Source organism: Tamandua tetradactyla, chromosome 23 (genome assembly GCF_023851605.1).
Source record: "Tamandua tetradactyla isolate mTamTet1 chromosome 23, mTamTet1.pri, whole genome shotgun sequence".
NCBI lineage: Eukaryota > Metazoa > Chordata > Mammalia > Pilosa > Myrmecophagidae > Tamandua > Tamandua tetradactyla.
In genome coordinates, this window is record NC_135349.1 from 11,859,751 (window position 1) to 11,886,035 (window position 26,285).

General features: G+C 53.6%; 1 protein-coding gene across 2 annotated transcripts in view; it reads left to right on the top strand.

Moving 5' to 3' along the window:
* The first annotated feature begins 14,509 nt into the window (after nt 1-14,509).
* CLIP2 (CAP-Gly domain containing linker protein 2) overlaps nt 14,510-26,285 on the top strand; it is an 86,790-nt gene continuing 75,014 nt past the window's right edge. For both annotated transcript variants that reach the window (XM_077140976.1, XM_077140977.1), the window contains exon 1: nt 14,510-14,605. The gene's annotated coding sequence lies outside the window, so the exon portion shown is untranslated. The remainder of the gene's footprint in view (nt 14,606-26,285) is intronic.

Sequence of the window (26,285 nt, forward strand, 5' to 3'; positions counted from 1 at the left end):
TGGCAATAATTACTGCCACGAGCCCTATAGAATATTTTATCTCGCTTTACTAGTGTTGGCCCTGTAATGTAGTTCCAGCATATTCCCATTTTACAGAGCGGGAAACTGAGGCACAGAGCAGTGAAGTTCACTGTTCAAGGTCACGCAGACAGGAAGTGGCAGGAGCGGGGCTCTAAGGAAGGCTACACCACCTTATCCTACAGCCTCTGAAAATACTGTAGGGGTTTCGATGTGTCTGCTTTCCCAGGAAGCACCCTGGGACCTGGGATGGAAGTGACACCTCATGGCCCACCCAAGGCAAAAAAAATAAATAAATAAGGAAGGATGGTGGGCAGAGAGGAGAAGTCCCAAATGTCTGCAGCAGCTATCTGGCTGGATAGTGGAAGGAGCGGGAGGGAAGATGCTGAGAACTGGCTGAGCCATGGGGTGAGCTTCCTGTTTCCTGGGGAGAGTGGGTTCATGGAGACAGGCTCTTCCCACTCTTAGGGCCCCATGGGCTGGGGCTTCGAGGACAAAAAGCTGGGAGGGCCCATGGGGGCAGTGCCCTCTCCCACCCCCAGCGGCTCAGCCTCATCCACTGAGCTAGTACCAACTTGCTGGGAGACAGACAGCCACACCCAAATTTTAATAGCCGGAAGGAAAGCTGGGGTCAGGCTGGCAGGGGCTTCTCCCCTCCTTGCTGCTGCTACTGGGGGCGCTGCTGCTGGCAGGGCCCAGGAGGTGAGGGGTGGTCCAGGCCCAAAGGACCCCTGGAGCATGTGGTCTGAGAGCCAGGCCCGCTGGCAGGACCAAGGGAGGTGGGGGATGGGAGGTGGGGCGTCCTGCGGGAACCCATTCCTGGATGCAGGTCCCAGGCTGAGCTGGTCACTGTTCCCCAGAAAGTTCAGGAAAGCTCTCACAGCTCGCCATACCCCACCCGGGTATGCACCCATCTAGTGGAGAAGAATATTCATTTCCTACGCCCCCTTCCGTTTCCAGGCAACTCTTAGCCTTCAGGAGATCTGTCTTGGTTTTCTTGCATCTCGAGATTGCCAGAAGATGGTCTTTAGATCCCTATTTGTAAAATGAGGACATTGGTTTGAAACATTCCAGTTTCTTATAACGTTTCCAAATTCTGTGATTTTGTGACATTTATGCATGTGTTACTGGAATCAAGCATGCCTCTAAATTACTTTTCCTGAAAACTTGTCTTAAAAATAAATCTTTATTTTAAATACATAACCAGAGCTTCTTACTTGCCATTCTTCTGAAATAATTTTGCAAAGCAAAGAATCTTTTTTTTTGGGGGGGGCGGGTGCATGGTCTGGGAAAGAATCATTTTATAAAGCAAAAAGGAAAAAAACACCTTAATTTTATCTAGCGCGGGGGGGTGTGGGAAAGAAGCTGGCTGGAGAGGAGGCTGGCTGGTGGGCCAGGTTTCTGGGTGTGCCTGAGACAATCTCAGGCTTTGCTTACTGTCCTTGATTTATTTTGTCTTTTATCTATCTAGGTTTTGTTGTTATTGCAGCAATAAAGATTCAATTGCGTAAATGTGAGTATTATAGGTTTACTTTGTTAACTGTTGGAAAATGTATAATGCTAATCTCAAGGGCAAGTCCCCGCTGGAGAGGTTTTCTTTAAGAATTGCCCTTGTAAGGGGGTATAGAGTTTTGTGTTAACATCTTGATGCTGCTTCTTTCAGACAGGCATTTTTGCTAAAATGTAAATTGAAAACCTCTGGCTTAAGCAGGGCCCCAAAACAGAGTTTCTGTTTGAGGTGATGAGAAAGTTTTGGTAATCGATAGTAGTTATGGTTGCACCATTGCAAATGTGATCGATACCTCTGAATTGTGCACTTAAAAATGGTTAAAATGAGAAGCTTTGTGTTATATATATCACTACAACATTTTTAAATGTTTTTTAAAAGACCCAAAGGTCTTACACCATGGGAGAAAATATGGAAGATGATATGTTTGACTACATTAAAATTAAGAACTTCTGTCCATTCACAAACATGACAAACAGTTAAATGATGAGCCACAAACTTGGAGAAGGTACCCTAAGCGATAAAGGAATAGTGTCTAGAATATGTAAAATAATCCTACAAAATCACTGGGGAAAAAAAAAGACAACCCCAAAGGAAAGGCATGGATAAGAATTTTGCAAAAGAGGAAACTAATTTGGCCCATAAACTTTAAAAAAATGCTCAACCCCATTTGTAATTAGGTATTTGTTGAATTTTGTTTTATTTGCATATACTGGGCCAGCAAAATTAAAAGATCTGATGACACTAAGTGTCCTCATGGGTAACGGACCAAAGGGAGCTTCCTGTTCTGCCGTAAGAATGTACAATTTAGGACCTCATTTATTGAGAGTCATGAATGGGGCATCACCCCATTCAAAAAGTAGAAGGGAGCTCCGCGGGGAGGGGGTGGGGAGCTTATATAGCACAAATGCAAAGGCAAATGAGGAAATGTTCTGATTGGCTGGCCGTTCCCATTTTATTTGTGTGGGGGGAAGGGAAGGGGTATCTTATTCATTGGTTACTATGGTATGACCCATCTGATAAGTGATTGCTCCAGAACTGAAACTGGCTTATCACCAGGTGTTTATCTGCAGTTCGTAGGGTGCATTTGTTCCATTTTCTTGGAAAGCCCTTGCGGGTCAATTGTTTTTGTCTTCTGAAAAAAAAAAACAACGCCATTTTGTATTACTTAACAGTACATTGGTATAACCTTTTGGAAAGCAACTGGATGTTTTCTGATAAAATTGCAGGTGCCCTTTTCCTAAGACCCTGTAGTTTCACTCCTGTGTGTATCCGAAGAGAAACCTGTGCACGGAAGTACCGTGAGCCTGGGAAAAAACAGCAAAAACAGAACAAACAAAAAAACTGGAAACAACCCAACTGTCCAACAACAAGAGAACAATCAATTAAAGCCATCCTATTGGGTGTGAAGTATCTCATTGTGGGTTTGATTTGCATTTCCTTAATGACCAACGCAATGTTGAAAATCTTTTCACATGCCTTTTGGCCATTTGTGTATCTTCTTTGTGAAATGTCTATTCAGGTCTTTTGCCCGTTTTTTTTTTTGTTTGTTTGTTTGTTTTAGGTATGCTTTTTTTTTTTACTTTTTTTACTAATTAAAAAAAAATTAACGAACAAAACATTTAGAAATCATTCCATTCTACATATATAATCAATAATTCTTAATACCATCACATATTTGCATATTCATCATTTCTTAGTACATTTGCATCGATTTAGAAAAAGAAATAAAAAGACAACAGAAAAAGAAATAAATGATAATAGAGAAAAAAAAACTATACGTAGCATACCCCTTACCCCTCGCTTTCATTTACCACTATTTCAAACTGAATTTATTTTAACTTTTGCCCATTTTTAAATTGGGCTGTTTGTCTTTTTGTTGTTGAGTTGAAAAAGTTCTTTATAGAATTATGCATACTAGACCCTTATCAGAAATATGATTTCCAAATATTTTCTCACAATCTGTAGATTGTCTTTTCATATTCTTGATATGTCTTTTGATGTACAAAAGTTTTTAATTTTTATGAAGTCAATTTATCTATTTTTTTTCTTATGGTCAGGCGCTCATGCTTTCACAAAAAAGATACACAAATGGCCAAAAGGCATGTGAAAAGATTTTCAACATTGCGTTGGTCATTAAGGAAATGCAAATCAAACCCACAATGAGATACCACTTCACACCCAATAGGATCCCCTTGATGACACCTTGATGACACCTTGATTTGGACATTTTCCCAACCTCAAAACCGTGAGTGAATAAGTTTCCATTTTTTAGCCCCACCCATTTCATGGTATTTGCTTTGAGCAACCTAGGAAACTGAACCACCCATAAATACATTTAATGTCGGATCTCACTGAAGTTCATTCAGAGACAGGAGCCAGAGGCCCCTTACATGCACGTGGAAAAGTTGCTGCTATGAGAGCACATGGATGTCCCTGGCACGGTGCAATGACCTGTCAAGGACAGGCCTTGGGGGGTGTCAGAGGGGCTGCCACAAATCAGGAGGGTATTTTTTAACCAAAGGACACCCAACGTTATCTATGAAATGACCTCCATCTGCCTGCCTGTCCACACCTGGACTACAGCTGTGGTCTCCCTGGGTTTCTTGTCCACAGAGAGACAAGGGAAAGCCCCAGGAAGCAAAAAGCTGAAATCCAAGCAAGAACCTTGGATCCTCTGGCACATGGCGGTGTCTGCAGGTCTCTCCCTTCTCTCTGGGTTTCATTTCAGCTTCTTGCTTCCTGGGGCTTTCTCTCTGTCTGAATTTCATTCTCTTATAAAGGACCCCAGTAATGGGATTAAGACCCATCCTGACTAAGGTGACCTCATCAAAAAGTCCTACTTAGATTAGGTTCACACCCATGGAAATGTATTAACTTTAAGAACATGTTTTCCTGGGGATACTTACAGCTTCAAACCATCCCCATGGGCAAATATACTTAAGATTAATAAAGCCAAATTTCCTAATATAACTTATGTGGACAGTTAAATGGAACACCATAAGTACATGGAACTTTGAGTAGGGCATGAGATTTTGTAGGTTTGTCCAGAGAGATGCCCTGATAAATCCCAGAGTGATTTGAACAGTGGATATTAAGTATCTGCAAAGTCTCCTTGGGGAATGGCAAGAAAGGGGGAAAATTCAACTTCCCCATGTGGAGAATTCCTGATATTCTCACAAGCAGTGGGGACAACCAAAGCAATAGACCTCGATCTTGAGGTTTGTTCACATGAAATTTGTCCCTGCAAAAGATAGGCTAAGCCTACTTAAAATTAGGTCTAAGAGTCATCCCCAGAGAACCTCTTTTGTTGCTCAGATGTGGCCTCTCTCTCTCTCTCAGCCAACACGACAAGCAAACTCACTGCCCTCGTGGGACATGACTCCCAGGGGTGTAAACCTCCCTGGCAATGTGGGACAGAAATCCTAGAATGAGCTGGGACTCAGCACCAAGGGATTGAGAAAATCTTCTCAACCAAGAGGGGGTAGAGAGAATTGAGACAAAATAAGGTGTCAATGGCTGAGAGATTGCAAACAGAGTCAAGAGGTTATCCTGGAGGTTATTCTTACGCATTACATAGGTATCACCTTGTTAGTTAAGGTATATTGGAGGGGCTGGAGGGAACTGCCTGAAAATGTAGAGCTGTGTTCCAGTAGCCATGTTTCTTGAAGATGATTGTATAATGATATAGCTTTTGCAGTGTGACTGTGTGATTGTGAAAACCTTGTGTCTGATGCTCCTTTTATCTACGATATGAACAGATGAGTCAAACATACAGATTAAAAATAAATAAATAATAGCGGGAAAAATGTTAAAATAAATTTAATAGATTGAGATGCTAGTGATCAATGAAAGGGAGGGATAAGGGATATAGAAAAAAATAGGGGAAACAAAGGCTAAAATACACTGGGTAGCTGGAAATACTAGTGGTCAGTGAGAGGGAGGGGTAGGGGGCATGGCATGTATGAGTTTTTTTCTGTTTTCTTTTTATTTCTTTTTCTGAATTGATGCAAATGTTCTAAGAAATTATCATGATGATGAATATACAATTATATGAGGATACTGTGAGTTGTTGATTATATACCAAGAATGGAATAGCCATATGGTAGGAATGTTCATGTTTGTATGCTGTCATGTTTAAAAAAAATTTTTAATTAAAAAAAAAAAAGATTAATAAAGCCGAGATATGAAGGAAGACATTCTACCCAGCTTTCCCCAAATGCAATCCCTAACTGCATGCTGTAGTCCAAACCAAGCTGCTGGAAGGAATCAAACAACTTTGGCTGAAATCTGCTTTCCACGCTGGGGCTCCAGTGGATCCTACGTGGTGCTGAGGCCACCCGGGTCCTGGGATCTGGGGGCCTCGGGGGGAGGGCATGGGGAGGGGCCTCTATATGTCTCCCACTCCATTCCAGGGCACCTCTTCTTCCACTCCAGATCTTCCTTTGACATTGCCTTTTTGTTTGCTTGCTTCCACTGATTTATTATGATAACATTCATATAACATCAAATATGCCATCTTAAGCATGTTGAGTCTCCAGTCCAGGAACCTGGGCAGCAGGTGGTCTCTTGCAGAGCTCACCTTCCTGGCTTGGGACATGAGAACGTCCCGTCCCTCTAATGTACTGTTGGGAATAGTTACGCCTGATAACTAAGGCCTCCCACCTCCCCCTGGCCGAGTCGCTTTCTCGAGTGGAAGAGAAAGGAGAGGGGTGACCTCGGGTGGCCTGCACTCTGCACGTAATGTAGCCCATCTTATCTGCACCGAAGCCCAGAGTGAGCGGCCATTTCTGAGGCTCCCGCGGAAGCAGCAGGGGTTATGAATGATCGCTGGGCTGAACTCCCCATGAATTCAGGGGCTTTGTTCAGTCAAATACCAGGTATTTCCATGGGACCGTGTCACACTGGTGAGCGTCACCCGTGGGCATCATGCTGGGACCGCAGGTACAGGGCGTCCAGCTTCCCGCGATTCCACTGTTCATTCCACTTGGCAAGTCGGGTGAGTCGGAAAAGGCCTTTGAGACAGGAGCCAGAACAGTCTGTTGGCTCCTCAAAAAGTTAGGCATTAAATTATCATACGCTCCAGCCATCCCACTTCTAGGTCTCTGCCCAAAGAAATGAAAATTGGGGACTTGGACGGATATTTGCACACCAGTGTTCACAGCAGTGTTATTCACATTAGGCAAAAAGTGGACGCCACCCAACTGTCCACCAACAGATAAATGGAGAAACGACATGTGGTCTTGTCCATACAGTGGGAAATGATTTGGCCACAGAAGGAGTGACGTTCTAATTCATGCTAGAACATGGATGATCCTTGAAAACAGCATGCTAAGTGAATGAAGACAGACACAAAAGGACAAGCGTTGCATGATTCCACTTGTATGAAATATCTGGAAAAGGTAAACGAATAGAGACAGAAAGTAGATCGAGCAAAGGTTACCAGGCTGGGGTGAAGGGAAGGGGGAGTTATGGGCTCATGGGGACAGAGTTTCTATTTGGAGAGATGAAGAAACCTTGGTGACAAATGGTGGCGATGGCAGCACAATATCGTGAATGCCCGCGCCCCCAGTGCTTGTTCGGGTCTCCCTGTGACCTTCCGGGATGGTCTCCCGTGCCAGGCCCCCTGGAGCGTTACCCCATAGGCTGCTGCCTTGGGCAGCCTGTTTAATCTTCAGGTTAACTCACGGCGTGGGAATAACGCTTCCTATTTAAGAAACAAGAGGCTGAGTCCCGGAACCACTGCTGGAGGCCAGGCCTTCAGACCCTGGGTCAGTGCTCTTCGCCTGGACGCAGCCTGTGGTTAAAGTCACGGCCACGGGCTGTGGGGGCAGTCGCGGTACTCTCATCTATTTATATAGATCGGGAAATGTCCCGGGATTGGGCAGGAAGGACAGAACTGTGCGCTGGACAGACGTAACCTGTGTTGGTGGTCCGAGGGTGGGGGTGGGTGGGTGGAAGTATTGGGGGTGGAGCTAAATGGTTTGCACTTTTCCAAAAGACAAAAAAGAAGTGGCGGTAGTGCGACGGGAAAACTGAGGCACAGAGAAGCCGTGTGTCTCGCCCAAGGACCCATAGAGAGTTTGTGCGGAGGCTGCCTTCAGCTGTCTAGGCCAGGGCATGAGTGAGGCAGCTGGCTCATGATGTCCCCGCCAGATCCTCCTGCACTCGTCCTTGCTGCATCTTTTTTTTTCAGAGTTGACCGCACTCAGCTAATATCCCTGCCCCTGCTTCTCCTTGCCCAACCAATCTGAAAAGAAGGGCAGGAGAACTGTATGTAACAATCTTAGGGCCCCACTGCCCTAAGTTCCCAGACACACCTGCTCTCTATTTGGCCCCACGATTGAGAGTCAGGAGTGGCCCCGAGCATCACGGCCAGATGCCATCAGAGCTCTTGCCGCTTCAGACCAAGTCTGTCTGTCTATCTAGCACCTGGAAAGTGGAGCCTGGCATTCCCACTTTGCAGACAAGGAAACCGAGGCTGAGATGTCATCCAGGGTCATAAAGCTGGTGCATGGCAGCTCGAGGTCCCACTGGGACCTTCCCACACCCGTGTGTCTTTCTTCCACCATGCATCCCTCCCCAGAGGCCCTTCTCCAGTGGGAAGGGATGGGGGCACCATTATTAGCACAGTGTAGAGGGTTGGCCAGCCCTGGGTGCCCTCACACTCGATGGGGACCCCTGAGAGTCACCTTTTTGCTTGGCACCCTTTTTCTTCAGAGCCGACCTCCGCTCCTGCAGGCCCTGGAAAGCTCTGTGCACAGAGTGCAAGATTCTAACACAGGGAGAGTGTGGATTCTCACAGTTGAGCAGCAGGCTTGGAAAAACAAATGCACCATTGTCCCTGGTCCTGCCAGGCTGGGCTTATTACCACCCAGCACCCGGGAGCTTTCTTAGGCAAGCAGCTGAGGTCCACCCCTCTGCCCCTCTTCCTACCAGAGGCATGAGAAGCCGGGGTCCCTCCTCTCACTGGGAGGAGATGGGAGCCAAGATGTGGGGTCCTGCCCTCGGCCATCTGCTTTTACTTGATCCACACCTCGCCAGCTGCTGAGAGCTGCCCAGCTGAGTGGGCCGTGCTTTTGTTCTGTGCACCCAGGGCACTGTTCCAGTGTAGGCTGGACCCCTGCCCAGCCCCCACCCCACCTTCCCCATCTCCTGTCACCCCATTGTCCCCACATGGCCTAGGGAGCTTCAGGTCTAAAGGGCAGGCTACCATGTCCCTCCTCTGCCTAGAACCCTGTAGGGCTCCTTATTACCCTCAGAATTAAGCCCCAACCCACAGCCCAGCCCTATGAGGATGCCCTGACTGACAGAGGCCTGCCACCACTTCACCCTCATCTCGGCCCCAGCTCCTGGCACTCCAGCCACCTGAACTCTTTGAGGTTCCTCTCAACACCATCCTTGGGCTGCCCCCTCTGCCTGCCACCTATCCTTCAAGACACACCTGGGTTGTCACCTCCTCCCAGGAAGCAGCCTTTAGCCCCACACACTGAAAATGAAATGCAGCCCACTGTACCCGTTAATTCCTCCAGGAGCTTCTATCACTTTAAACCAAGATATCTATGTGTGTCTTTCCAAAGCAATTTTGTAGCCACCCATGCACAAAAAGGAGATAAAGGATCTAAAAGCGGTAAAAGGGGTTTTGTTGCTGGGACGACAGCAGTTTGAATAGGAGCTCTGATTCATATTACACACACATGGCCCACATCTGTGGGATGAGGAGGCAGTTTATGAATGGGGAGGTTTCAAGGGGAAACCGCAGAGAAAGGAGGCTGCCGTTTTTAGGAGGGCTTGTAGCATCCCCCTTGGCGCTTTGCCTGGTGGTAATTCTTTACACTTCCTGCTTTCCAGCACAGAGGTTGGACGAGTGACCTCCCAGCTTTTCCTCAAACATCTGGCCCACAGACCGGGGTCGGAAAGACATCCAAGGCTCAGGGGACACCAGAGGGCGGGGGGCAGTGAAAGAGTGTGTGAGCTGGGCCAAGAAAAGCCAGACCAAACAGCGTAAAATTCCAGGTGGCCGAGAGCACCCGGGGGTGGGGGGTGGGGGGACGGGACCAGTGAAGCCGTCGCCCTGGGTGCTGTGAGGCCGGGGTGAGCTTCTTTAGGACACTAGTCAAGGGACAGCTGCCAAGCTTGACCAAGTTTTCCCCATCAGGAGCAAAGTGAAAAAAAAACAAGTTTCCCAGAAGCCAAATTTCCTTTATTTAAAAGGCCTTCCTTTATTCCAAAAATGACATTCTTCTTGTCTTTTTCTGGCTCTAAAATGTCCTTTCTTTTAGGAAATGGTGGCCCTAGGCCTTAGTTATTTTTTTTTTCCAATGTCTTTTCTTGGTTAAACAACAAACGGGTAGCATTCTGTCAGTCTCTAGCGTTTTGTTTGTTGGTTTTGGAGGTGGGGAGGGGTCTGATTGGCCTGTGATTTCCTAGAAGGGCCAGAAGAGAGACAGGTCCCCTTAGCCTGGGGCCCAGAGGACACTGCAGCAGCGTAGAGAGGAGAAACACAGATAAACAAGCTCCCAGCGCAAGTCACAGCCTCAGCCCGGTGACAACACACAGACCTGCAAACCCGGGGATGCAGAGAGGGGAGGGACAGGTGAGGCTGGACACCGAACCTTCTGGAGACTTCCCTCGACCAGAGGAGGCCTGGCCCCGCTGGCCCAGCCTGGGGAAGCAGGAAGGAACCCCAGGGAGGAGAGGAGGCCCATGACACCTACGAAATCTGCCCAGGGAGGCAGATTTCTTTCCCCACAGGAACCCCCCCCCCCCCCCCGAGCACATGCGGGCCAGCCTACCCCTTCGAGAGCATGGATGATGCTCACCCACATTGAGGGGGGCTCTTTCCTATGCATCCCCCATTTCCAAGGCCCGTGGTTGCAGATACCCACTCAGGAGTCTGGCTGAGGAAAAGCAACACATCGTGGGGCCTCAGCCCGTGTTCTGGATTGAGCCACCCGGCATGCAGCGGGTGACCTGGCGTTGTCGGTTCCCGGCCAACGCGTCACAGGAGTGGCAGCAAGTGTGGTGATTGAAGCCCGGACAGCCTGGATTCCACAGGGTGCCGCTACCGCCCTGCTGTGTGAGTGTGGACAAACGTCAGACCCTCTCTGGGCCTCAGTTTCATCTGTAAAACGGGGCAGACAAGAGAACCTGGCTCCACACCCTTGTGGGAATCACGGGAGCTTATGAATTCTCAGTTGCTGACAAACATGCCTGGTGCCATGAGACACAAATATGGGTACATCGTGGGCGCTTGACACACTTCACAGAGCATCGCCGCTCCGTGTTTTGATCTCGGGCGCCATGTAGAGGAAGCTGTGTTTGCCCGTGTCACCTGCCCAGGGTCGTAGAGTTGGCGGCGAATGGCAGAGCTGGGATTCGAATCCAGGTGGTGGTCGCCGGGGTTTCCCAGATTCTTTCCCCCCGGGGTTTGGCAAATCCTGCCATCGTGAGCTGTATGAGCTTGGGCGTGTCCCTTAACCGCTTTGTGACTCAGTTTCCCCCTTTCTAAAATGGGCACAATAGTCATATGCACGTTGTTGGTGAGGGTTAAATGAGTTAATGCATAGGAAGTTCTTACTTGAAACCTGCCTTGTCATAAATTCCCCCCAATGCCAGCTTTAATGCCCTCTGCAAAGGGGGCTTGCCATCTGTCCTCAGGAGACGGGGGCAGCTGCGTGGAAAAACTCCCACCCAGGGCCTGGGAAGCCCCCCACCACGGGTCAACCAGCCTATATCACTCCATCGCAGAGGACATAAACTATTTTTTGCAGCTGGGCTGGCTCCACCTGGCCAGACCAACCCAGGCCTTCCTCGCTGGCAGGTAGAGACCAGGAAACTCAGTCCTGGGTTCAGGGAAAGTCCAGGTGCTTGGAAATCAGCACGGGAATTTCCCAGCCAGATGGGGCCTGCCGCCCTGCTCAGCCTGGGTTCTGCTATTTAGAAAGGGCAAGGTCTATATCTGAACATCATCATTTGAATAGAAGTGGGTTTGAGTTTCTAAGAGTGACACAGGCTCACTGTAGGAAAATGCAGAAAAGGAGAAAGAAAAATCACCCGGTCCTCCTCTCCAAAGCTCACTCTGTAATGTACAAGGTTGAGATTGTCCCATGCCCACAGATTTTATGATATGCTTTTTTTCATTTGACATCAATGCATAAGTATTTCCCCATGTTATTACAAATTCCTCGGAAACAGCAATTCGGAGGGTGTCAAAGTTTCCATCATGTGGCTGCCTTGTTGGCTCTAAAAAAGGAATAAAAGGCACAGCAGCAGGGCAGGGCAGCCCCGGCCTCTCTGTGGCTTGGACACCCGGGTGCAGGCCTCAGAGAATTCTGCCCTGACTCCCTCATTAGTCCAGCACCCCAACACCCCTCCCATGAAAACCCTGCTCCTGCAGTGTGGCTGGTCAGGACTGGTGTCAGCAAGGAAATGGCCACATCAGCGTTTTCCGGGATGCCAAAGGCCTTGGTGAGAGGCGAGCTGCAAAGGCTCCCCCCACCCCTGCTCCATGCCCCCTCACCCTCCCTCCACAGGCCTGGTGCCCCAGGGCAGGGTGCTACCCAGCTCTACTCTCCCCATCTAACAGCATTTGGTTTAGCATCATGGCAGGAAGGACTTCCGTCAGATAGAAACTTGCTCTCTCTTGAACCTGGCTGCTGGAAGTGGAAATGCAAAGGTTAGAGGTGCTCCCTGCAGGTGAGTCGTCCCTTTGAAGCTCAGTCCCGTGAATTCCAGGTGAGGCACCTGGGAAAGCCTGCCTTCTGTTAGCTCTGAATGACACTGGAGTGCATCAGTGAGGAGCAGGGCCAGGGGGTGGTGGTGGGTGATGCATGTGGTGGGGGGGATGGGGAGTGGGCGTCCAAACCTGCTGGGCCGGGGCAGGTGAGCTCAGGGACATCACGGCAGGACCTGTGCCTCCTGAAGGCCTGTTTCCCTCCCAGGGGTGGGGTGGTGGTGGTGGGGGTCGTGTCGGGACTAGATGATGGCTTCATTTTCCATGGTGAACATCCTCAGTCCATCCACCAAGGGCTGGTGCCCTGGGAGCTTTGGCCATTTGCCTGGTTCCAGAAGCCTCAGGTATCAAAGGGAAAGGTGGTATATGATCTCGGTCTGAGCCCCCACCACCACCACCCCTGCCCCACTTGGGCAAATCAAACCTGCAGCTAACCCCCCTCTACTCACCACCCCCCACTCACCCCCATCTTTTCTGAGCCATCTCCCCTGACCTCAAACCTGGGTCCCCGGACCTGAAGAGACTTCAAAGGATCGGTGAACTGTCTCAACCTGTTTGCAAAACTGTGCATGTACACGTGTTGTGTGTGTAAGCATATTATACATTTCTGGAGGGAGTCTCTATGGATTTCAGATCCTCAAAGGGTTTGTGTACCCCCCCCCTCGAAAGTTTACAAACTCCTGAACTGCACTGGGCAGCTGCCTTGGCTTCCTCTGCTGCTTGCCACCCAGTCACCCACAGCATCCACTCCCATCCCAGCTACACAGACCCACTGGCTGTGTTTGCTGAACACACCCTCTCAAGCCCTCCTGCCTGGGCTCACACAGCGCCGCCACCCCCCCCCCCCAATCCCTTCCATTCTCCCTGGGCTGACGCCTCCTCCAGAAGCCGGCTCTCCTCTGGGGTCAAAGGGGGAGGGCTGGCCTGGGGCCGGGTGCCGAGGAGCTGCTCCATCATTATAGCATAACGTGGCTGCTGGCCAGTCTGAAACGCTAGCCCGTGCTTACAGATGGGGAAACTGAGGTCGAGACGAAACAATTTCTCAAAGATTATCGATACCAAGACCGTCGATGGGTGGTGGCTGGCAACTTAACGAATTCATTCATCCATTCATCAAATACCATGGAATGTCTCTCCTCTGCCAGGCAGTGTAATGGGACATTAGGGGATAGATACAAGTCCACAGTCTCACTGTATGGACCGCTGCCTCCCCCAACATTTCAATATTCCCATACGCAAGGGAAATCAAGGTAAATTTGAGCGGGGCTTTCAAGGGGAAGTATAATTTGTCAGAGAGAGAAAGAGGGAGGAGCATTACTTGGAGAAGAACCAGCAAGGGCAGAGGCACAGAGGTTAGCCTTGCAGTGGCGGGCGGGGAGAAGCAAAGCCATTTGAGGCAGCCGGGGCCTGAGAGTGGAGGAAGAGGGGATAATGGTTACTTTCTGGTCCCCGGGCCGCCACTTAGCGCCTGTGCCTTCCCACCCAACAGCGTCCCGGGCGCGGCGGGTGCAGGGACGCCTTCATCCAAACATGCATTGGGAGCAAATCACCGCTACAGCCAGGCGAGGGCTCCGGAAAGGCTTTGGCCTCGGGGCAGCTCAGTAGGACCTGGAGTTCTCACCTCTGCTACCCCTCCTCATTCCTTCCTGTTCAGCCTAAGCCTAAATGGCACCTCCGTGAAGTTTTCCTGGAAATTCCAGGTAATCTCCCTCCCCGCCCCCCCCACCGCCCCCAGCTTCTGTCTCTCTCCTCCGTGTGAGCAGCGCATGGCTGAAGGATGCTCTTTCCTCAAACAAGGTCGAAGGCCCTATGGTGCCCAGCGGCGAGGCGAGCGTTGGCGTACCCAGGGCGCCCCACAAATGACCCGGTTGGGCACGCCGAGCGGGACCCGGCCGCGCTTTCCGCCCGCCCAACCCGCTTTCCACGCGGCGCCGCGGCCCGAGAAACGCAAGGCCTCTCGAGCGCGCGCCGGGCCCCCCGCGCGCCTGGCCCCGCCCTCCCGCGCCCGCCCCAGCGCCGGCCCCTTTTGTTCCCTCCCGGAGCCGAGCGGCTCGCTCCGCTCCCGCTCAGCCCCGCTCGGCCGCGCCGGGCGCGCAGGGAGCGGCCGGGCCGCCTGGGTCGGCGCCTCCCGCTTTCGCGTGGCCGCCGGGCCCGCAGACGGGGCGCGAGCTCCGGGGTAGGAGCGCGAGCCCCCGGCGCCAGGAGGGCGCTGCAACCCGGTGGGCAGCGCGGGGCTGGGAGGCGGCCGCAGCCTCCGCACGTCCCCTCGGCGCCGGGGCCCGAGGAGAGGAGGCGGCCGGGGCGCCGGGCCTCCCGCCGCTGAGCGGGATGCGGGAGGCGCGAAGGTAGGAGCGGCCGCAGGGACTCGGAGGGAGGGGGCTCGCCCGGGCAACAAAGGAGGGAGAGATGCGGGGGCGGGGGGGGGGGGGCGGCCGTCCCGGCGGGGCCCGAGGCCGGGCGGCCCCGAGGCGTTGTCGCCGCGTGGGGAGACGCTGGGAGGTGGGCGGCCGCGGGTGGGCGTGAGCCGGGGCCGGCCCTGGGATGCACCTCTACTTCCCCGGGCAGGAGGCGCTGCTGGGGATTGCGGGCGGGGTGGGGGGGTCCGCTTCCCGGCCTGCGGGTCCCCTTGGTGAAGGCGTCGCCAGCACCGTAGTGTCCCCCACCGACGGACGGGGTTCGGCCCATCTGCTGGGGACCCTCCCGTCCCCCTTTCCAAGGGCAGCGCGAGGCGGCCGGACGCGCCGCAGAGCTCTTTGGACTCGCAGGCCCGGTGGATGGCGGGGCGGGGTGGGGGGCACAGCCTGGTGGGCGCGGCCACACAGTCCCCCCCGACACACACCCCCTAAAAACCCGGGGTCTGGGAGAACCCCGAGCCTCGCCCCGCCGGCTGGGGTGGGTTGGCAGATGCCCTTTGCAAAACTTGGTTGAAGTGCCTGGTCGAGGGGGTGCGGGTGGAGACCAAGCAGGGCAGCTTCCCGCAGGGGGTGCCCCCCCAAGCTGGCGCGGGTGGCTGGTGAGGCAGCAGATTTTCTCCCCTCCCCTTAGGGAGGGGCCGCAGCCGCCAAGGATGCTTCGCTGGCCTCCAGGGCCCGCCCTGGCTGTTGGGGCCCTTCAGGCGGGCCCGGGCCTGGCGGGGGGCCTGGACAGTGACACGCAGGCCCACCCCACCCTGGGATCGACAGGCAGGGGAGGCAACTTGAGGGCGGGCGAGCTTCACATACCCACCAGTGCGTCCGCCAGCCTCCCTTCTGGGTGAGCAGTGGGAGTCTGGAAGGAGGGGGCTGTCCTCCCCTTCATAAGATGCCTAAGGGGAACTAGCGGGATTGGGGCTAGCCTAGGGCTGTGGGCAGAGGAGGAGGAGGTGCAGGGAGCAGCACGTGGGACGCCCCACCCGGTGAACGCCTGGCAGCCTCCTCCTCCCGGTTGTAGATGTAAACAATGAACCCTTCATTCATCTGACTGCGGTCACCTGGCTCCCGGCAGGTAAGGGAGCTTCACTGCCCCACGGGCCCCCAGCTCAGCAGCACTTGCTGAGTGAAGTGATGGGGGCAGGTATACCGGGAGGATGGAGGGAGCCAGAAGCTTCCGGCAGGGGAGAGAGCGTAGCACAGGCTCAGAGTCAGAAAAGGAGGCAGGAGGAGCAGCAAAGGATTTAGGGTGACCGGGACTTGGAATTTATGATGGGTGGCAAGGGATGTCCTATTGAGGGAACGAATCATCCTGTTCCTCCTACTTTCTCACTCCTCATCCCACTGTATGCAGTAGGTGCTCATGAGCACAGGATGCATTGGCGTTTGCAGTGCCTGGGTCAAGGGTGATGGCACGCTGAAGGCAGGAGACCCTGGTGAGGTCTTTTGAGGTGTCTGAGCACAAACATACACACGCACACACACACACAGAGTCACCTACCAGCTCTGTCACCTGCCCGTTGAATGACCTTGGACGAGTCTCTACACATCTCTCTGCCTCAATTCTGGGTCTATAAAAATCGGGACTCTAATGTTATCACCTTGTCAGGGTTGTTGAGAATTTAATGTGTGAATGTGTGTGTCGTGCGTGGACCAAGTGCAGAATGAATGCCCTGTGTTTGTCTTTGCTGCTGCAGCAAGTGGCCCTGCACACCTCCGGTGACGGGAGGCTCATCCCCTTTCCAGGCCATTTGTCCATCTTCAGGCAGTCCTGCCTGTTAGTCCTGTCCCAGGTCCTGCTGTCTTTTGGCTCACTGCGGCTTCCTCACTTGCCCTCTCTGGCCTGGTCTGATCCCCCCTCCGTGATTGGGACCCCACCCTGCCCGCAGTCCTGGTTGTGCTGTCCCTCTTTCTGCTTGGCTGCTTGCTCCAAGTCCTGAGCACTCTTGCCAGCGATGTGGGACATGGTTCCCTCCTGGTGCCCCCTCGAGGTTGAGCCTGCCCTCTTGATGCCAGCTGTGTCCCCACCACCTGCTTGTATACCAAAGGGGGGAAGCTGCATTTGTGACCCTCCTGGTTCCACTCCCTTTGGGAGCCTCGGCCTTTGTGTGGGCTTAAAAAACAGTTAACGACAATCTGGCTTTTAACTCACCACCCCCTCCCCCAAGCCTCCCACCCTGCCTCTCCCCCATGCTGGCCATACCAGGACACCCTGCTCCTGCATCTTTTGTAAACCAGGTAGTGTGCCCGGCTGGATGCTCAGGGCTGGCCTGTGGTGGTGGGGGGAAGGTTGCCTGATCCCCTGTGTTTGGGTTATTTTATTGCAGGGAACGGAAACCTTCTCCAATTAGGTTAAGTGAAAGGGGAGTTAGGAGTAGGGAGCAGGGAACTCATGCAGCAAACATTTGCCAGCAGCCCGGCTCACCGGGACCTGGGAAACTTCAGGCAGCCCCTCCTCCAGTCTTCCTCCCTCTGGACTCCCTCTGGACTGCAGTTTCATTTTCTCGGCCTCTCCCTGTGCGTCTGTCCCGTTCTCTTCTCCCTGCAGGCTGGCTCTCTCTGGGTCGTCAGCATGGCTGCCCTCGAATGGTGGCTAGCCTTGCAGGGGGGCTCCTCTCTTGGGCTAGTTTCCAGAGAGAGACCGATTGGCCCGGCCTGGATGAGGGCACCCGGCCAGTTGGAGGGGAGCAGACTGGGTGGTCTCTAGGGCTGTGGCGGGGGGGGGGGGGGCAGTGCTGGGCTCAGCAGGCAGAGGCAGAGGCAGTGGCTGCATTGAGGGTGCCTAGTGTCGTGCTGGACGAGGGTGGGTGGATATAATGTCACCATCCTTGGAAGAGTCAGACAATCCATGGGCCTGTGGCTTGGGTGAGACCCTGAGACCTGAAAGGGTAGTGTGGACTGGGGGTGGGGGATGGGCAGGATGCAGTGGCTGCCCACCCCTGGCTTCTCCAACCTGGTTCTCCCTTTTGGACGTGGAGACTGGGGCCCTCCGTGTGCCCTCAGCCCTACTCCTCCACGCCCCATCATTTCCCTCTGGGTGGTGTTACCAGTCTCCCCACAAGAAAAGCAATTGGGCAGCATGCTGCTTTGGGAGCAAACGTTTCCAAATATTAATGAAATGTTTCCTTTCTGAGAAGAAAGCAGACATCCCAGGTGGTTTTTATTAACAAGGCATTAAACTGGGGGCCTTGTCCACTTCACGGCTTCCCTCTTGCTGGAATGTCTCTTGCTCCATCCCTGGAAATCATGTCTGGAGCCCAGAGAGGCACCGGCCCCTGATTCACTTCCCTTCATTACCCTTTTGGCCTCTTTGCAGCGAGAGGGTAGATCTCAGGCTCAAGAGCAGAGCCTGGTTTGCCCACCTCCCCTCCTGAACAGGCTTCCTTGTTGGGGTCCAGGGCTGGTCAACAGCTGCTTGTGGCGCAGCCTGGCTGATTCTGGACCCAGCTCCCCTGAGCCCTGGGATGCCCCAGCCGCAGCAACATGTAGCATTGGGGATGGGGGAGTAGGGGATGGCTGGGGGAGCCCAGGGAGTTTAGGTGCAAACCCTGCCTTCAAGAAGCTTTTACTGAATTGGGAAGACATCAGGTCCCCTTTCTGGAAATAAGAGTGACATGAGCACATTTCAGAAATGTTTTAAGAGTGGAAGAGATGTCAGGATGCCTAGTGGGGGTCATTGCCCAGGTACATCAGTTCTCGGGGTGCGGGGGTGGGGGTGGTCTAGGCTACTGGACGGGGTCTTGAAGGATGGGCAGTTTAGGGGCATTTGGGAAGGGTGTCCCTGATCAGTGCCAAGGGTGAAAGGTGAAGTTTAGGCAGGTGGGGAGCACACTGTCCAGCTGGGCCCTGGGAATCCACCGTTCTTGCCTGGCAGGTGTCCGGCTGTCCATCCCTGTGAGGGTCGGCTCGTGCGGCAGGGAAGAAAAGGATGTTGGGCACCTGCAGACTTCCTGCCACCTTGTGCCCTTCCCAGTTGGCTTGGGTGGTCCGTTTTCTAGCACAGGCCACTCCCCCAGGCACTCCTCTGTCCTCTGGTCCCCTCGCTCTCTTTCGGCTTGCATCCATGGAGAGCTGCTTTCAGACCCAAGCTGCATCCGGCGTTGGGAAAGCGCTGCGCGGAGGAGAGGACATCTGAAAGGGTCTGGTTTGTTCTTTGTCTGATTCCAGAAAGAACCCGAATGATTTACAAAGATAAATGCAGTATAACAAGATTAAAAATAAATGAGGAAATTGGGGCAAGCGGAATCCAAGGGTAACAAAACTCAGATGAAGCCGGAGGGGACTTCTGTACCTTTTATTGGCAGCAATTTGACTGCAGGCTTTGTAGCAGCAGATCCTAGGCGCGGAATATGAGTTTCGAGTGGCCGTGTACCCTCGTGTACCTTCGCATTGTTTCAGATAAGCCTCTAAGCCCACATTATATATAACATTAAAGCACAAGTGAGGGCCGGTGGCTCTGGGGCGTGGTCCTGGGGTACAGCCCCCACACATCTAGAATGCCAGAGAGACGGCAGCCGCCTTCTAATTCTCCTCCACGGTCCTTGCTGGCAGCTGCAGGGAGTCCGCTGCTCAGCCACCAGCCCCCTCTGCAAAGGAGTCTCCTTATCAGGGGAGGCTGAGACCCTGGTGAAGATGAGCTGGCCTGCCCCCAGCCCTCAGCCCTGGAGGGGCCCCAGCTCCCCGGGAGGCCTGCACAGCCCCTCACTCCCATAGTGGAAGGCTGTGACATGGGGGTGCACGGAAAGCACCCCCGCTCATGCCATGGAGGAAGGGGAGGTGTTCAGGAGGGCGACGAGCCCTAGCGTCTCAAAGGAGTCTCGAGAGGGAGTTTGCTGAGACATAGGACAGGGGGTTGGCATTCTGGGCGGAACAGAGTCCAACGGTAGCATCAGGAGCAACAAGAAGTCCAGGGAGGTTGGAACGCAGGGTGCGGGGTGGGAGGGGGGCCAGGCGAGGCCAGAGGCAGGCGGGGGCCGGGTCAGCCGGCAGAGGTGCCGAAGGGTGCGGCCTCGGTGCTGAGGGCAGCAGATGCCCCCCTGACCTCTTGCTGAAATCTCCACCCTTGCCTCCCCAACCCAGAGGTGAGCTGATTTCGATCTTGAGGAAGTAAGGAGAAGTGGTTAAGGGTGCAGGCTGTGCGGCCAGATGGCCCAAGTTCGAATCCCAGTGCTGCCGTTGATTCATCTGTAACCTGGACCAGCGACCTGACCACTCTGTGCCTCAGTTTCCCTCTGTAGAATGGAGCTAATAAGAGTATCTTCCTCATAGGATTGTTGTGCCAATTAAATGAGTTAATATTTATAAAGTGCTTCCTTAGAATGGTGCCAAAATGAAAGGAAGCCAGCGCCTGAATCGATGGACTGTTAAAGCTGTGTGGCCCCATAGGTGGGCACAGCTCGGCGGAGGGCTGGGTCTCACTGGCCCCCCAACCCCCAATGACAGATACACCCGACATGGGTTCAGAGTCACACGGCGAAGAAGCAAGCTGTCCCCTGCGACCTCTGCATGCGGCCATCTCCCTGGCTTGGGGGTGGGGGTGCTTGCAGGCCTGGGCAGTTTTTACTGACAGCAGCACCTTGCTCCAGAGGGGTTGTTGTTTTCCACCAAGCACGGAGCTGGAAGCTTTCTGGACAAAACCTCATTTAAACCTTGTGGTGCTCCCTGCAGTGGACCCATTGCCCCCCGTATCTCCAGGATGGCCGGGGAAGGACAGGGGGGTCCAGTGACTCCCTGAGTGTCATTTCTCACCCTTTGTTTCATGATCGCCCCTGCCCTCCAGGACCCCTTTTAGACTTTTCCCTGCTAATCCTCATCTCCCTTCTCCCCCATGGCGTTTTCATACCACAGACTTACCGTAGAGTTGTTTAGGGACTGGAGCCCTTGTGGGGGGGGCGCAAACCATTGTAATATCTGTGGTTTTTTCCGCTCCCCAAGAACCCATATTTGCCGTGTTCAGGGCTGTGAAACAGCCTAGAGTTGCTGTCCTGGGAGATGGTGGTGGGGACCCTCTGAGTCAGGCATCTGGGCGCCAGCTTGGGGCTCTGTCCCCTGCTCCTTGGGGTCTGGGCCCAGACCTGGGGGAGATGCTTCGGCACAGCATGGGAAAGGCTGGCATGGCCTGGGGGAGCCTGTCACCGAGAGCCAGGGCCTTCGGAGAGGATGCCTCAGGTCCTTTGTGCAGTGGTCGGGGACCGCTGGCAGCTTCTGCACTTATGGAGCCCGCGGTGGGGGAGACTGCCCTGTACCTGTACCCCGTGTCGTACCCCATGCCCCATACCCCGTACCCTGTACCCCATGCCCTGTGCCCCATACCTCGTGCAACATGCCCCATGCTCCGTACCCCATGCCCCATGCCTCATACCCCATGCCTCATACCCCGTGCCCTCTACCCTCTACCCCGTACCCGGTGCCCTGTACCCTGTGCCCTGTACTCCGTACCCCATGCCCCGGTGCCCTATACCCCGTACCTTATGCTCCGTACCCCATGCCCTTCTCCCCTGCACCCCACGCGGAGGTGAGCCCCGACCATCCGGTGAGGGCTGGATGGCCTGTGCATGTGCCCTCGGGGGCGTTGCTCGCTCTGGGAAGGGCGGGGTGGAGGAGGGCCTTTCAGTTCATTTGCATATTCATTAAACATAGGTTCTGAGCCCTGGCTGAGCCCCCTGGCGCTGTCCTAGGTACCGGGCTTCAGCAGAGAATGCCGTAGCCAGGGATCTGCCCTTGGAGTGTGCTCTCCTCGCAGCTGGGCGGGAGGAAGGGTCTTCTGGGGGGGGGAGTGGCCTGGGCAGAGGCCTTGGAGTGTGTGTGTGGGAATCAGGGATCCTCTGGGTGTGCGTGGGTGTGTCTAGCATTCAGCTAGAATGGGGTGTTGGAGGTGGGGCTGCCTTTCTGGAAATAGAATAAAAGAAAAATGGACCTGGAGGGCTTGGTAGTGACTGGCCTCGCCCCTGTGGCCACCGAGGTGTGCCCCTCCCCACTCGGTGTCCCCCTCCTCCCCTCCCCAGCAGCCCTGGACTTGGACACAGTGCCCGAGGGCCCCCACCCTCTTATCTCTTTTGTCTCCCCTCTAGGCTGCCAGGCACTGGCCCTTTCCGAGTTCCCCACGGCCGGCCTGCCCTCCCCTTCGGTCAAGGCCTCCCAGCTGCTCAGGGGCCAGGCCCTAGCTCAGCGGGCTCAGCCGCCTCTCCTGCCCTCCCTTGCAAAGGAAGGCTCAGGAAGGAGTAGGGGGGCACCAGGTGTGCTTGGCCCCCATATCCCCTTTAGATCGCCGCAGAACGGAGGCCACTGGTTAGCTCAGCATGACCCTACTTTGCGCTGGACTCTGGTCCCTTGGGTTCTCTTGGCTTGCACCTGCCTGCAGGGCGCTCACAGTCCCACTGGGGAGGCGGACACTGATGGAGCCACACGGTTGGTGTCACCAGCTGGGGAAGCCCCCAGAGCAGCAGAGACCACCCTGATTTAAAGGTCCAGGCCCTCCATGCTTTCTCCACTCCTGCCGTCATCATCCCTTGCCCGGGGTAATTTCAAAACGCCTTTTATAGACGTGCATATAATAATTGTATAGCTGGTTGAACTTTCTCAAACCGACACTTGTGCAGCTGCACCAAGCTCAGAACAGAACCAGGCAGTTCCCTAAAAGCCGTTCTTGTTTTTCCTTCCAGTCGATGCCCCGCCCAAGGGTATCCCTTCCCTGACTTCTGACACCATCAGTAAGTTTTACCTGTTTTTGAACGTGCTTTTAAGTGGAAGCACAGTTATACTTTCAGCATCCTTTTATACCCGGCCCCCTTCACTTAAAATGATAATTGTGAGACTCATCCACTCGTCGTGTGTAGCAGTAGTTTGTCTCTCTTTTCAATGCTGGGTTTGTTCCATTGTGTGATTAAGACACAATTTGTTTACTCATTCTACTAGTGAAGGATATTTGGGTTATTTTCAGTTTGGGGCTGTTAGGAAGAGTGTGTGCCTTTTGGTGCAGGTCTGCACACATTTCTGTTGTTTGTACACCTAGGAGTGAAATTGCTGGGTCCCAGGGTTACGTGTTGTTCAGATTTCTTACCTAATGTCAGACTGTTTCCCAAATCACTCATGCTGGTCCCACTAGCAGTGCTTGAACATTTTGGACCTTTTAGTGTCCTCACCGACATGTGGCATAGCTATTCTTTCCCACTGATCTGTCATGGTGAGCACCTGGTATTATGGCTATGAGCATCTTTTCACAGGTTTATAGACCTTTTGGAGACCCCTTTTGGGATGTGTCCATTCATGTCTTTTCATGATTTTTCTCTTTTTTGTTGATTTGATGTTCTTTATGTATTCTGAGAGTGAATCCTTTGCAGGACACATAAATTGCAAATATTTATTCCCCTTCATGCCTTATCCTTTCTTGCTTTCCCTTGTCTTACAGTTGTCCAGCGTATCAAATTTTTCCTTTATTGTTAGCAGTTTTTGTGCCTGTTTAAGAAACCTTTGCCTCCTCCAATGGTGTGGCAGTATTCTGGGTTTTCTTCTAAAAACTGTGTTGTTCTGCCTTTCACATTTAGATCTTCTGCCCGCCTGGAATTGACTTCTGTGTATTGTGTGAGGTAGATGTATTAGTTTCCTACAGCTGCTGTAACAAATAAGCCACATACTTAGTGGCTTAAAACAGGCACGTTTATTCTGTTACAGTTCTGAAGGTCCAAAGCCTGCAACGGGCCTCCCTGGGCTAAATTCAGAGTAGTGGCAAGGCCAGTTCCTTTCTGCAGGCTGTAGGGGAGAATCTGTTTCTTTGCCTCTTCCGGCTTCTAGCGGCTGCCTGCAATTCCTAGGTCATGTCTCTCTTGATCTTCAAAGTCCAACAGTTCCATGCCCTTCTCATGCTGCCATCTCTGTGATTCTTTCTCTCCTGCCTCCTTCCTTCTATTTCTAATAACCTGTGTGATTACATTGTGCTCCCCTGGATAACTTAGGCTACTCTTGCTCTCTCTAGGTCAGCTGATTAGCAACCTTCAATTCCCTGTGCCACGTAACCTAACATATTCTCAGATTCCGTGGATTAAGGGGTGCACATTGTCGGGAACCGTTACTCTGCCTGCCACAGGAGGCAGTTGTGATTTTTTTTTCCCCCGTTGTGGTTGTCCATTTGACCCAGGACCACTTACTGTAAAGATCTTTACCTGCTCAGGTGTAATATTTAGCTGCTTGTGCAAATCCTGAAGTTGGGGAGGAGAAGCCAGGAGATGGAGTGGCTTTCCTGCAGCTGCTCCAGCCTGGATGTTTTGGATGGAGCTGCCAGGGAGATCAGAAGTGAAAGGGCCAATAATGAGAGACGATTGAGTCAGCATCTTGGCTGCAGAACACCAGGGACCCTGTTCCTTCCTGCTCTGCCCCTATCCCTGGGTGGCCTCAGCAGGCCTTCCTTTCCCTAGACCTCTGAGCTCTGTCTGGTCCCTGAGATCTTCTCCTGTAGTCCAGGTTTTCTCCCTTTGAGCAGTTGCGTCTCATTCTCCTGTTTGCCTGCTTCTTGGGCTTAAGTGAATCCTCTCTGTCCTGGGCCTTAGTTTCCCCTTCTGTGAAATGGGCGTGGTGATGGGAAAAAAGATGGATCAGTGGGTGGTGACCTGAGCCATGGTTATTCCCAGATCCCTGTCTTTGGGCCTGGGTCAGACCCCGGCCAGTGGACGAGGCAGATTCCTGCCCAGAATTTGGGGCAGCCCAGGAGGACTCCGCAGCCCCAATGCTGAGGCTGTGGGTGGCCACAGAGCCCCAGGGCAGATGGCCAAACCCCCCAGTATGTCCAGATCAGGAAGACCGGCAGGCCAGCCATTCTAGGGCTCTGTGTCACCCCAGGCTGGCTGCAGGGTGGGAAGGCGCCTAGTTGATGAACGGGGAAACTGGGCCTATGGTAGTTAGATTCACTTGTCAACTTGACCAGGTGAACGTGCCTAGTTCTGTTGCTGTGGACATGAGCCAATACTGAGGACGTGAACGTCATCTGTTGCTGATTACATCTGCAGTCGGCTAGGAGGCGTGCCTGCTGCAATGAATGACTTTTGACTTAATTGGCTGGTGCTTAAATGAGACAGTGCAAAGTAGCACAGCCCAAGCAGCTCAGCATACCTCATCTCAGCACTCGCAGCTCAACCCAGGCCTTTGGAGATGCAGAAAGGAATCACCCCTGGGAAAGTTGTTGGAACCCAGAGGCCTGGAGAGCAGGCCAGCAGAGACCATCCTGAGTCTTCCCACGTAAGAAAGAACCTCAGTGGGAAGTTAGCTGCCTTTCCTCTGAAGAACTAACAAAATAAATCCCCTTTTATTAATAGCCAATCCGTCTCTGGTGTGCTGCATTCCGGCAGCTAGCAAACTAGAACAGGCCCCGAGCTTGGGGGCGGTGAGGACCGTGGGCTGTGGAATCTTTTGGACTCTCCTAGCCTGGGTTCACCTCTCGGCCTCAGAGGTCCGAGAGGTTGGAAATCGACGGGGCCGTGGGGTCCAGTCCTTTCCCTGCTCAGCCATGAGTGCCCTGTCTGGCCAATCCCCCCACCTGGCATGGCCCACCCTGCTCTCTGTCTTCCCACCTCATCCTTCCTCTCCCCGCCGTGGGACCCCAGCTGCCCTGGTGGAACCAGGCTCCAGCCCCAGCTTCAGTTCCTGGCCTCCCCGCCTGCCTGGTGGCTGCCAGGGCCCTCGGTGTGTGGCTGTGCTTTTGGGGAGACTTGGAAGCCTCAGCAGGGGGTTTCCCTGCCCCAAACTTCTCGGGCCCCTCACCCTGGCTGCTGCTTCCTGCGGGCCTCACTGACTGAGAGCAGTGCCTGCCTCTCCCAGACAGGCAGATGGGGCCGTCCCGGGCCTGCCCTGCCCTCTCCTTGCTCTGGGCCAGGAGAACATGGGGATTCTAGCTTCGCTGCTGGGCAACCTTAGTCGAGCTCGGAGCCTCGGTTTCTTCATCTGTGAGATGCGGACAAAATGGGCCCACCTTCCAGGCCGGGTGGGAGCGAGCAGTGAGGAAGCGCTGGTGAAGTGCGGGCCCTGCCAGATTCCTCAGGGTGGGGGTGGGGGTGGGGGTGCGCAGTGGACTGGGCCTGAGGGCCGTCCGGACCACACCAAGCCGGGAACAGCTTCCACCATCGGTTCGGGGAACCTTGGCCAGGCAGTTGGCACCCATGGGATCATGCTTGCAGGGTTGGGGCCTGCTCCCCCACCCTCACCCAGTCTGTCTGAAATGTTTAATTTAAAAAATGATTATGGAATGTTTTAGGCACTCAAAAATGGGTAAGCAAGGATTCAGTGAAGACCCGTGTACACCCCCAGATGTAAATGGAGCCTTCATTAACCCGCCCCAGTCCTTTTCCCACCCCAGCCCTACCTTCCTGCTATTACAGAGGCACTGCCGCAAGCACCCATGTGTGTGTCTCCTGGGTCACACCAGCTGAGGTGCCTGGAGGTGTGTGTGCCCGGCGTGTGTGGGCCTGATGGCATGTGCCTTGTCTCTGCCTGGGCAGGGGACAGGGGGAGGTTGATGTGTGCCTGGCATGTGCCTGGAGATGTATGGCTGGGGAGTGTGTGCCTTGTGTATGCCTGGTGTGTGCCTGGAGGTATGTGCCTTTTGTGTGACTGGAGGGTGTGTGCCTGGAGG